This window comes from Coptis chinensis, chromosome 7 (genome assembly GCF_015680905.1).
Source record: "Coptis chinensis isolate HL-2020 chromosome 7, ASM1568090v1, whole genome shotgun sequence".
In the NCBI taxonomy this organism is placed as follows: Eukaryota; Viridiplantae; Streptophyta; class Magnoliopsida; order Ranunculales; family Ranunculaceae; genus Coptis; species Coptis chinensis.
Window position 1 is genome coordinate 74377316 of NC_141462.1, and position 12872 is coordinate 74390187.

Here is a 12872-nt window from a genome sequence, read left to right on the forward strand (position 1 = left end):
AATCAGGAACTTCATTTGGAGTGGAAACCCGGCACAAAGGAAGACTATCACAGTGTCATGGGAGAAAGCATGCAAACCTACGGAGGAAGGAGGCCTCGGGATAAGGAAACTACAAGATATCAACCTTTCAATGCTCATGAAACAAGCTTGGAGCTTACTAACAGAAGACTATGATTGGTCTGTTTTCATGAAAGGTAAGTATATCAATCGCACAGGGGGGTGGTCGAACTTCAAAACCTCCACAATTTGGAATGGTATTAAATGGGCCTTGAGAGAAATGGAGCATCTTCATGGATGGGCTGTGGGGAATGGCTTCCCTATCAATCTATGGAGAGAGAATTGGTTGTTGCAGAAACCAATATGTGACTACTTCCAAGCCGAAAGAAAGGAAATTGTTAAATTTCAGGCTACACTCAACGATTTCATTCAAGGTGATACTTGGCAGTTTTCTGAATCGATGACTCAAGTCTTACAGAAACTCGGCATTGATCTAGCCACTATTCAGAAGTTGGATAGCTCAAGGGAAGATACAAGGATTTGGATAGCCTCAACTACAAGGGAATTCACAGTTTTGGCAGCCCATGAAGCTATAAGGAAAAAAGCTATGAAAATCTCATGGTGTAAATGTATCTGGAGCTCCAAAGTTCTTCCGAGGACTCAGGGTATAGCTTGGAAGTTGGCACATGGGGCAGCGCAAACAGGCAACAACCTGCAAAAGAGAAAGACACAGTTGGCTTCAAGGTGTTGTATATGTTGCATTCATGAGGAAACTCTGGAACATATACTATATCGATGTGCTTTGGCTTGAAGAGTTTAGAAATATGCCCGGGATATTTTCAGCATTCGTCAGGAGCAAGAGTCCTTCAATGATGTGCAACAACAAGGTAAACATTTTAGCTCTCTCATTCTAGACATGTGGAAAGCTTGCTCCTTAACAGTTATGGTGAGTCTTTAGAAGAATATAAATAAAGTGTTGTATGATGATCGAAAAAGTTTCTAGCTATTCGCAAATATGCTACATGGTAAGAAGGGCTACCATAAGAGCGCATCATCAATCAGTAGGTCATATGGAGAATACGGTACATGACTTAAAGATCCTCAGGCCCTTTAACCTACATCACAAGTTAAGAAGAGCTCCCAAGATCTTTGAATGCTACTGGATGCTTCCTCCACCGGGCATCATCAAGATTAATACTGATGGGTATTCAAGAGGAAATTTGGGAAGAGCAGGATGGGGACTTGTGCTTTGAAATTATAAGGGAGAATTTGTCGGAGCTACAGCAGGAGGATTGGGAGTCACTACCAATTATCTGGCAGAAACGGTGGCCATAGTGGAAGCCATTGAAAAAGCATTTGAGCTCAAATGGAAATATATATGGGTAGAAAGTGACTTGATAGCGGTAGCTCAAGCTTTTTAGGAAAATAAGATGCATTGGAGAGTTAGAATCTGGCAAACTCTGAAGGCGCAAGCAACATGGATCAACATCACCACCACCTGGAGGGAGACTAATCCTGGAGCTGATAGTTGTGCTAAACACGGTGCAAATTTACCGCAGGGAGAAAGAAAATGGTGGGACAGTAGACCTTCATTCATGAAAGATCTAAAGAATCACTACACCACCTACTTTCGATTTGTCCACTAGTATTTTGATGTATTTGGAAAGGTACACATATGATGATACCTTTCCCAATCAATTCTTCAAGTCCTTTTCTTTTATTGTAACCTTATTCTTTATTAATCAATTATCTTTTAGCAAAAAAAAAAAGAATTAGAAGTTGAATCTTCACCATCACTGTTGCGACCTTTTACCTTTGTGGGCGGCTTGACCTTGTCTCAAAAATGTTACTCTACTTTGAATTATCTTTGAGTATAACATAGCAATGATCAAGTGCAAAAGACTATTTTTCTTGTAGTTGGTACGTTATCCTTGCCTCGGACAACTTAAAATAAATAAGAATTATACTAAGATAATCATAAACTAATTTTATAAATTGATAAATTGGCGAAATTATAATTACCCGACTTTGTATTATAGTACCACTTGTATTTCGAGACTCCACCCCATTCATAATTGCAACAAACTTGGTCATCATTTTCGAAATATACTTCCATCTACCGAAAATTGAATCAAGGGACCCATCCGACCAATGCCCACGTGTTTCATTGAATTTGTTTGTTACACGATTCCAAAATCCCTTTGCATTTTGGAAAACACCAATAACAGAGTCTTCACTTATTTTTATCCAAGCAAGACGTAGGGCTTGATCTTCGGGCATGCTAAAGTGAACCGGTGTCTTTCTTTTCTTTTGATTGAGTTCTACTACTTGCTTGAGATGTTTGAGACGCCATTTGAAAGTAATTCAATTAATTTTGAAGAAGAAGAATATGATTGTTGGAAGTGTGAGTGGAAATGAAACAAATGTTGTATATATACCAAAGTTTTAATTTTGACCGTTCTGACTTTCTGACCGTTGCTGGATATAAACTAGCCGTTAAGACTACGAGCGGAATGGTTTATTCCGTCTGGAGAAAAAGAAATATATCAAGACGGAATGTTTAACTCCGTCTGATAAGTTTTGTACGTAATATGAACGGAATAAAACACCCTGTCCGAAGTTCACAACTCAGCAACTATCTCCGTAGCAAGTGTTATCATCATTGTCACACTTGCATTGGGCCATTGTTTTTGGCTTGGAGGTGGGGTAATATTTCATTGTTGTTTTGCATTTCCATAGAAGAGAGTAGATAAACAATCAAGTGCTTTTATTACAACTTTGTTGAAAATGTAATAGATGTGAATTGTGGAGTCAATTTTTGCTCCCAATTCATGCTTCCAAGCATAGTACAAAATATCGGGATATGGCAAAATATCGACATCTGATTTATGGATATGTATCGTGGATATATCCTCCTGTGTGGGGATATATTACATTTTGGCATCTGTAAATATCGTGGATATATCGAGATATGTCGATAAATATCGACAAATATCGACAGACTATGTGTGGGTATTTCTGACTGCAAATATCGTAGATATATCACGATATATCGACAAATATCGATAAATATCCACAAATATCGACAAATATCGATAAATATATATATTTTCTTTGAATGTGGTCATTATAAAGGTTGAATTTGATCAGTCCTTACAAGTGTGAATAATGGAGAAGATTGTGATGGGTCGAGTTTTGACTGAGCTCGCTTTGGGACGAGCTGCCTACATATCAAGATTTTGTAATGAACTTGAATCAAGTCAGACATTGTTCCCCCCTTTCCTCTGTCAGCTCAAGTCCCTGTCTTGATGAGAATAAATGAGCTTTTAGACAGTGTATTTATAAGCGCGGCTGATGCTACGACTTTAACTAACACAGCTACGTTGAGCGTTACTGCTCGTTGCGTGCATGTGCGAGTTGTTGTCACCGATTCGGACGAGGTGTTATGTTGTAACAATCTATCATGAGTCCTGGAGGTTATCACCTCGTTCTAGACAAGGTGTTATGTTATAACGATCTTCCATGAGTTTTCCTGATTTGTGTTGGACACGTGCATAATATATATAATTAAATATATTATTCCCTCACAGTCATACTTTTAATATAAATTACTCTTTAATACTCAAAAATACACCTCTAATTCCTACATATTACATTGACTTTTCATTCTTTAACAATGAATCTTGAATTTTTTCTACATATTACAATACTTGTTGCACTTACACCGGCGTTTAATCATATAAGCGATCTATTAGATCTTTTTGTGATTGAATCCATGATGAGAGGCGTGAAGGCTGTAACCACGATGTCCATAGATGCCTCGCCTATAGAGTCTATCCAACACTCTAACGCCGTCTTGAGAGGCGACCAACACAACTCAATCCACTTCATCGGGTTGTCAATATGGCGTGTTCAATTACATCACTTGCCAAAACTATGCTCCCACTAGTATCCTCCCCATGCGCCATAAACCGCATCCATCATCTTGATCGGGCAATCTACAATATATTGCAGCCCTTTGGTTGAAACCAGGATTTTACATCCTTCAATGGAGGTTGTTATTTGGGACAATAGGAGAAGCATAAATAAAACATAATAGAATGGTCTTGGTTCGTCCTCACCCTTGATGGAAAGAAGGTACTCGAGAAGATCCAGAGCCTTTAGCATGCAGGCAAAGGGTGATTCCGCCAAGTACTTCCCAACAAACAACACTGAATCAAGAAGATCCTCTCCTTTTCTATGATCATGATCCTTTGCCTCTTGCAAAAACTCTAGAACCTTACCCATCGTCTCGTTCGGACCATTGACCATCATTATTCCCATGCTTTTATCAATATAACTCTCATTGATTTCAAAGACGTTTTCTGCTGAGACCGATTTCATCATCTTTTCTGTTGAGACTAATTTCATCATCTTTTCTTATGATGATTCCTTCACATATGAATCTTCAGCACAGATGCGCGCACACAAGAACAACTAGCCCTAGCATTTCCAGAGATATAAGAGATAAGAGATAAGAGAATGAAGATAACAATAAAACAGTCACTGAATACCAAAGACACGTGGCATCTTTAATTATTACAAAACTCAGGACGTGATATAGACCAACTAAGCAAAACCTAAACTACACAGAGACAGAAAAATCCTACAAAAATTTCGGCAGAGTTTCCTCTGTATTTTCGACATTTCATAAATTTAAATCCTGTCATAACCTTCAAATCCAATAAAACTACACCCAACTACTAAAAGAAATACTGATTCGCAGAACCGGCTACTTAACCATCTCGACTAGTGCCAGTTAAGTCAAGTAACCAATCCTCGAATCAAAAAAATCCTACAAAAATTTCGGCAGAATTTCCTCTGTATTTTCAACATTTCATAAACTTAAATCCTGTCATAACTTGGAAATCCAATAAAACTACACCCACATACTAAAAGATATACTGATTCGTAGAACCGGCTACTTAACCATCTCGACTAGTGCCAGTTAAGTCAAATAACCAACCCTCAAATCAAAAGAAAACAATTTATATACAAACAAATCCAAGAAACCCTAATATAGGTCTTATACAATACAAACTAACATATATACATCTCTACGTTATCATAACAACCTCAACAATATACATCACGTCCTCCACACTACTTATACATCAAAACCCATCTTTCAAAACAAAAGAGCTCAAATATGATACAACTTCATCATAAAACAAATAAAATTGATCAAATACAATACCTTCTAGCCGCGATTAGGTCTCCCACTGCTGTTCTCCATCTGTGTTCCAACACAGAACGCACCCCCATGCAAAAAACATATTACGAGGGGGTAAGCATAAAGCTGATGTAAGTGATTTAGGGATAAGGCAGGTAGTTCCTCCCTCATAGGCATCGTAGTTCCTTATTCCCCTTAACAAAATAATCAAAGTATCATATACGCGATTATACAAAATAACTATATTTAACTTTTCTTTTACCTTTACCCAAGTTAGTTTTTCATAGGGTAGACACGCGCCCTGCACAAAGAGTTAGTAGGGTCTACCCTCTTGCAAATCACAATTCAATCAAGCGAATATAACTAACACTTAAGACATTCATAACTTAACTATATCATCATATTTTATTTATAACATTGCAGACAAATATCCTTAGCCCGCTAACCACGATAGTCACTTCTACACACACTCGTGGATCGATACATATATCCAAGAACGACAATTTGGTGGGCCGGAACATCGCCAGCATTCCCAAGTACTTCCTCCTCTGGTGTACCTAGGGCGCCCCGTTCTCGATTCCACTTCAATAGAAGGTAGGTCGTTTCTAGGTCCTCATATTTGTTGAGCGCGTTGTATGCATCCTGTGCTTCCTTGGCAACGACCTTGCATTTCTTGGCATACTCGATTCTGGCAGCCGGCTCCTCCTTGATTTTGGTGTTTGCACCGGCAATGTCATCCTCTCCAACGCCTCATCATTACTCTTCTTCGACGTTCCTCCACCTCCCTCTTCTCCATCTCTGGACAGCCCGGAGATTCGCCAACTCGTCCTTCACCTTCTCCATTTCGCCACTCTCCAACTCGGCGATCGTGCTATCTCTGCTTCAACTTTTGATATCCGTCCACAACATACCGCATAATAACATATAACATCTAAGTTCGGATCGCTCATCAAAAAATAAATTAACACCTCCACGAACATCAAAGCTTACCAAGCATTGAGCTAGATCCATCGCTCTTAGATTCTGCCTTAAGCTCTTGGTGTCCATCTCCCTCCTGTCCCCATCCAAGATCGAAACGCCCGGGACACGGCTTCGCGATCGGGGCCACCTTTGAAGCTGCGATCCGTTTTCTTCATAGAGCACTTTCGCCCCGGACCGCTCATCAACGTAGAACCAGGCGGCGATCCGGTTCGTCACAGAGATTATGGTGTTACGCTTCTTTCCGCCTCCTCCCTTGGTAAAAGCAAAGAACCTTCCCCTTTCAAAGAAGTGTCCATTCCAAAACCGTGCACGCATCCACTCCCTCCAAGGCGGGCATCCTCAAGTTTAGTCCGGCTTGATGTTTCTCCCGCTTTTTTCCCCCCGGGCCTCGGTGAAGTTTGCAACAATATATTCTGCGACCTTGGCCACCTTGGCGCCCTCTCCTCGAGAGGCACCGCCTTCGCCAGCTAAACTTCCGGGGAACAAACTCCACCTCCTCCGGCTCAAGCGGAGACCACTCCCTCCTATTCCCCAAGGAGCGGGCCCAGGAGTACCAACCCCTCCTTTCGCGGCAGTTCGGCGAGCAAAAATCATAATCCTCGACAACTCCGCGTCCCCTCCAGTCCGCTTCGATGACCTCACAAATTTTCACTTGGGGGCGCTTTCACGAACTAGATGCCCCGCGATCACTACGTTCTTTCACCATCCTTTTCCTCTCCTCCTGGTCACGGTTCGCCACCATCCTTTACAAAATCCGATATACAATACTTTCTGTTAACATGATAGGGAAAAGAAAAAAAAAAACATGCAGAATATTATCGTCGCAAGTCACAGAGATTACTACCATGTCTTGCAAAACCAGAAACTAGACTGCTATGGTGGCTAGTGGCATAGGAGAAGGTTTGGTATTAAGCACTTAGGGATAAAATTTGAGGAATATTCAAGGAATCGGCGAAATGGTAGAAGATATATAAAACATGTTGAAAGTTGAAATAGATGTAAAATAGATAATGCTGAAGCGCATACATACTCCATATCCAGTAACATCACCAATATGCATATATTGTTAGAGTGAATGTATGCATTTTTGTTAACTGTTTTACAAGCGCATGTTCTTAAGAGTTCAAAAACTATTTTTCTCAAGGATTTATCACATCAAATGGTGTCTACCAAAAAAGACATACATAACATTCTCACTTCAATGAAATGCTATATGGTTGAACAACAATAACACGGTTTAAAATAATACGAAAACATAAATCCAGTCATATTGAAGTAGACTCACTTCTAGGAACCTGTATTTTTGCTTGAATCTGGCCAACAAGAGCTTCTTCAGCGAGGCAGTTCTTTCTCCAGCTTCATATACAAATGAGAAAGACAAAAAATCAAAAAAAATCATGCATCTCTATTTATAGGGACCCCTACTATACACAAATATACAACAACAATTAACGTAGATACAAGCATGCCGCCTAATACCATTGATAACAGAATAAGCCGATGCGAGTCTAACAGTTCCACCAGTAAGGAAGGAAGGGGAAAGAAGTAGGCAAAGCAGAGATTGAGGAAGCGTAAGCTCACTCGACCATAGGAAGAGGAAGCGATTAATCGCTTAGGCGTACTTTTTATCCTAATTATGGTATGCTCCTATATCATCTTGATCTGATTTCGATAAACAAGACCGACGGTGATATGCCTTGAACTTCTTGATCGCCTAGTACAGATTCTCGTATTCCTGCCACAAAATGTCCAACGGAAGCGGAAGGTCTTCTTTGAAGGCGCTGTTAAGGAAGGGAAAAGGGAACCTGCCGAATCAAAGCAATCCTCTCTTGGCATAGCTGAAGCTCCTTTCTGGGACGATCGTTAGCGGTTCCAAATTAGGCTCGGTTCAAAGCCTTTGGATGTCTCTCTAACCAAGGCCTATTAGTTTAGAGTCGGATCGGACTCTATCCCATTCATTGATTTAGCTCTTACGGTTGGCTCGCGTACCACATACCAATAGCATTGCAAACTGAAAGCGTATAGCCACCGAGCACGAAGCGAAGTCATGTTACGCATGCACAAATAATGCCTTTCAATCAATTCCGATGCATCTCTTCTTTGCCGGTCGATCGGAGAGCAGCTTTGTTGGTAATATGCACACCTTGTTGTACATGACCTTTGACTACGCTTGCATATTTAGCAGCCTAAGTAATAACTCATTGCCTTCTTCAATGAAAATGTTACATCCTCAGATACTAAAATTGTGAAATTTCGAAAGACGGTGACTAATGTGGGGGGTGACACATCAACTTATATTGTTACATTGACACCCTTGGATGGGTTTAAGGTAACTATCTGCTCAGATGTTACATAGAAGTGACTGAATAAAAAGTTGCAAATCAAAAATCTAATTGATTGGGACATTTCACCAAAACAGTGGTACATATGTTACAACAAATAAGGGCAGGACTCGCACAAATTAACAAGGATAAGGTGGCTATGTAATAGCCTCTAAAACCAGTTCTCTAATGCACCGTCCCATTCTATAGTGGGGTGGAAAATGCAGCATGAAAGTCAACAGATATTACTAGTGTTTCGTAGTTACAAACAATCACACTATCATATACATATCAAGCAACAAACATAGAAAATCATAGACAACAAGGGTCCTAATCCCTTTCCTGTTTTGGGTTTAATGAACTAATTATAGACGGAAGACTTCATTTCATCCCATCAACAGGAAAACTGACAAAAAAGAAAAGCAAAGAACATTCAGTGGATAGAAGAGCTCCTAGTGATCCACCGATCTACTTCAAACCTATCAAGAGGGCAAATAATCATGGATGGGAGGGGACAAGAAAGCTTACCTTATTGAGCTCTGCAATTGAATTTTCACAAGTGCTAAAATATCTTTGAGTTTGAGAGGTGTGCGAGAGACCAAGAGTGGAGAAGAATGAGCTTATAGCCATCAAAAGCTCGCGTGGGAGATAGAGTAGCTCGCGTGGGAGAGGGTAGGAGTAGCCTTTTTTTTTTTTCTTTGTCGGTTTGCAATCACCAGCCCTTTTCTTCTTCTTCTTCTTCGTCAGTTTGCAATCACCCAATTCTCTCCGAAAATATCGTATAAATCACACATATCGTGGAAATATAGCAAAATATCAACAAAAATCGTCGATATTTACACTGGTTTTTATCCAAATTGATATCGCGATATTTATTTACCCTTCTCTGAAATCTCGATATATATCGCAATATATCGCGATATTTTGTACTATGCTTCCAAGAGCTCCAAGTGAATTACCAGCCACACACACACGTATCACCAGTTCCATAAAATAAAAGAAGTTAAGATTCTCAAAAAAATTCGGTTTGACTAATTTGTCCCTCCTAAAAAAAAGAAAACAAAAGCAAAAAAAGAAAACCGCGATGGAATACAAAAAAGAATTAGAACAAAAAGATAAAAAGGTCGAACCTCTTCATCTTTTTCCCAAGCATATTTTTTTTTTCCGAGAATAAACTAGGGTTGGGGTATTAAAAACCTTATACTCTGTTGTACAATTTTCCAGCAGCATCTTCCTCCACTATAATACTCAAATGAGAATCTAGTGGAGGACTTAAAAAAATACAAAAGTTACACTTCTTTTGATATAAACCCGCAAGATAATCCGCTGCTCTATTACACTCCCTAAAAATATGATGAAAAGCCACATCTTCAAAAGCAGACATATGTTTCTGTATAGCTTTGACAACATCTTCATAATACCAAGGTGGCTTCTCCAGCTTGTTGATAATTTGTATTGCTCTCTTGGAATCAGATTCAACTTGGACTTGTTTGAGCTGCAATCTAGCGCATTGAGCTAGCCCCACTTCAATTGCCTTGATCTCCTGATGTATTACTGATTCTGGTCCACCGCTCCCAATATAGGCAGAAACCACATTACCATACGCATCTCGAATGATGCCTCCATGTCCACACCCTTTTGCAGCCACTGATCCATCCGCATTTAGTTTAAACTTTCCTTCTTCTGGACACTTCCATGAATAAGATTTTTGGACTGGCTCTGTAATTTGTACCTGTATGCCAATACTTGCGATAATCCTCCTTAAGTCAGGAGAACCAATCAGATCTCGAAGGGTGACCTGCAAATAGCTTTTCAAATCTCTGCATAGCTTTCCGAAAACCACTGTCACTGATCTTTTAGAGTTTTGAAAGCGTCTCGAATTCCTCTCCTTCCAAATCGCATCAACCCCAGCACAGATGTATACCTTGTATACTTCAGCCACAGGTCCCGATCTTTGACATATTCCGATAATCGATGACCATTCACAATTTGAATTCCTATCATCAGTTGTGACACCGATCAGCCTTTTGATTCTGCGGAACAGTTCCTTGGAATACTCACATTCAAAAAAGAGGTGCTTCGAGAATTCCCTACTTCGATTGCATAAGCAGCATGATGATTGGGTGAGGATTTTCTTTTGTATCAGCCGATCTTGTGTGGACAAGCTATTCGAAAAGAGTTGCCAGCAAGTGAATAAGTGCTTGGGAATCACCCATTTTCCCCAAACAACTTTGCTCCATTTCACCTTAGGAGAAACTGATCTTAGGGCCATGTACGCGCTATTAGAAGTAAACCGGCCTGACTGGTGTGGCGTCCAAATGACCCTATCTTGATCAAGATTCCTGTTTATGCACACCCCAAAGATTAGTTCTTTCGGTTATGCATTGCAATGTTGTGCACCGTGATCCGCCTAACCTCCATTCTCAATGATATGGCTGACTTTGGTATCAAGTGGAAACTGCCATTCAGCTACAGCTAAGGGATTTTCCAGCAGAGGAGAGTTCCCACACCATAAGTCATGCCACAGCAATGTATTCTCACCATTTGCGATACTGTATGTGATCAGTTTTCTGGCATCATTCCTCGCTTGAAGCACATGTCGCCATGTCCAGGAGCAGTCTTTTGGAACTTTCATAGTCCAAAAGTAATTGTCCTTGATGTGTTGTTGCCAAGTCCACTAAACCCACACAATATTATCCCTCGAAGCTATCTTATGTACCAGCCCACAATAAGCTCCTCGATTCCAACATTGTAGGTTCATAATACCTAGTCCTCCTTCATCCTTGAGTTTTTTGATTTATCTTTGGAGCTAGCTTGATGAATAGTCCTTTTCATAGTCGCACCCCTCCAAAGAAACTGAGCACAAATTCTTTCAACACTCTCTAAACATGTTTTGGGGAGTATGAAAGTTCTTGACCAGTATGTGTGAAAGGCCATCAGCACCGAGTGAATAAGTTGAAGTCTCCCGGCATGTGACAGAAATCTTGACTTCCAATTAGTGATTCAAGGGCCGTGACCTTTTCTATGGCGGTTGGCATTCTCTAATACCCAATCTTGCGAAATGAGAGGTAACCCCAAAGTACCTCACTGGGGGTTTGATTAGCTGTACCCCCAGAATTTGAGCTAAAGCTATTCCATCTTGTTGAGTCACTGCTCCGGTTAACAACGAGGTTTTATTCGAGTTGATCTGTAAACCAGTGGCCATACCAAACTCATTCAACCCATCTCTTAAAGCTGCGATGGAATCCATGTCACCCCTGCAGAAAATCAATACATCATCGGCAAATGCAAGATGTGACAATTGGCTTTTTCGGCATCTGGAGTGATATTTGATCATCTTTGGCTCCAATCTCTCCTTCAGAATGCATGTCAGGATTTCCATCACCATAACAAAGATGTACGGAGATAGAGGATCTCCTTGTCTCAGACCTCTGTTGCTTTGAAAAAAACCTTCTGGAGCACCATTAATTAACACAGAGAAAGTTGGAGTAGAAATGCACATCTCTATCCATTTCTGCATAGAAGCTGGAATGTGGAATGTGTTAAGCATGGCTCTAATCGCATCGACTCTCATTTGTGTCATTCGCTTTTTGATATCAAGCTTTATGGAACATCTCGGAGTGCCATATTTCCTGTCGTAACCTCGGAGCAATTCATGAGATAGCAGGATATTATCTTGGATCATTCTACCAGGGATAAAGGCAGATTGGTTAGAAAAGACCAGATAATCTATCACCTTCATGAGCCTATTTGTAATCACTTTGGATACACATTTATAGATCGTGTTACAGAGGGCAATGGGTCTGAAGTCCTCTACCTTAGAGGGATTCAAAGTCTTGGGGATTAGACAGAGAAAGGTGGAGTTTATTCCTCTAGGCATGTTGCCTGTATGGAAAGCATTTCGAATAGCTTTAATAAAATCCTTACCTACTGTCTCCCAACAACTTTTGAAAAAGAATGAATTAAATCCATCCGGTCACGGGGCGCGAATTATCCTTCATCTCAAAAGGCGGCTTTGATCTCTTCTTGAAATGGTCGCTTCTAGTTCCTCCTTCTGTTCATTATGAATCACTCCTTTAACTTTCAATGAGTTATAGAAGTTACTATCACTGATTGGTCCAGAACAATCTCCAAGAAGAGTCTTGTAATACTGCACTATGATCTCAGAAACCTCAGCATTGCCCGGCCCTCTTTGCGACATCTTGCTCATTCTGTATACTCCAAATCCCCCCTCTGACTTTCCTTTCTTTGATGGCATTGAAGAAATATACTATACATTTGTCACCCCCCAGCATCCACTCCTCATTGCTTTGTTGCTTTATATCTGCTTCTTCATCTTTGACAAGGTCAGAGTACTTAGC

At 40.3% G+C, this 12872-nt stretch overlaps 1 long non-coding RNA gene across 1 annotated transcript; it reads right to left on the reverse strand.

Annotated features, from left to right (window-relative positions):
* Positions 1-4019: 4019 nt before the first annotated feature.
* On the reverse strand, positions 4020-9307 carry LOC147488837 (uncharacterized). Its single transcript, XR_015201759.1, has 3 exons — positions 9040-9307; positions 5234-5272; positions 4020-4479 (listed from the first exon to the last, which is right to left on the reverse strand). It is a non-coding gene; the product is annotated as an uncharacterized LOC147488837 (long non-coding RNA).
* Positions 9308-12872: the final 3565 nt, after the last annotated feature.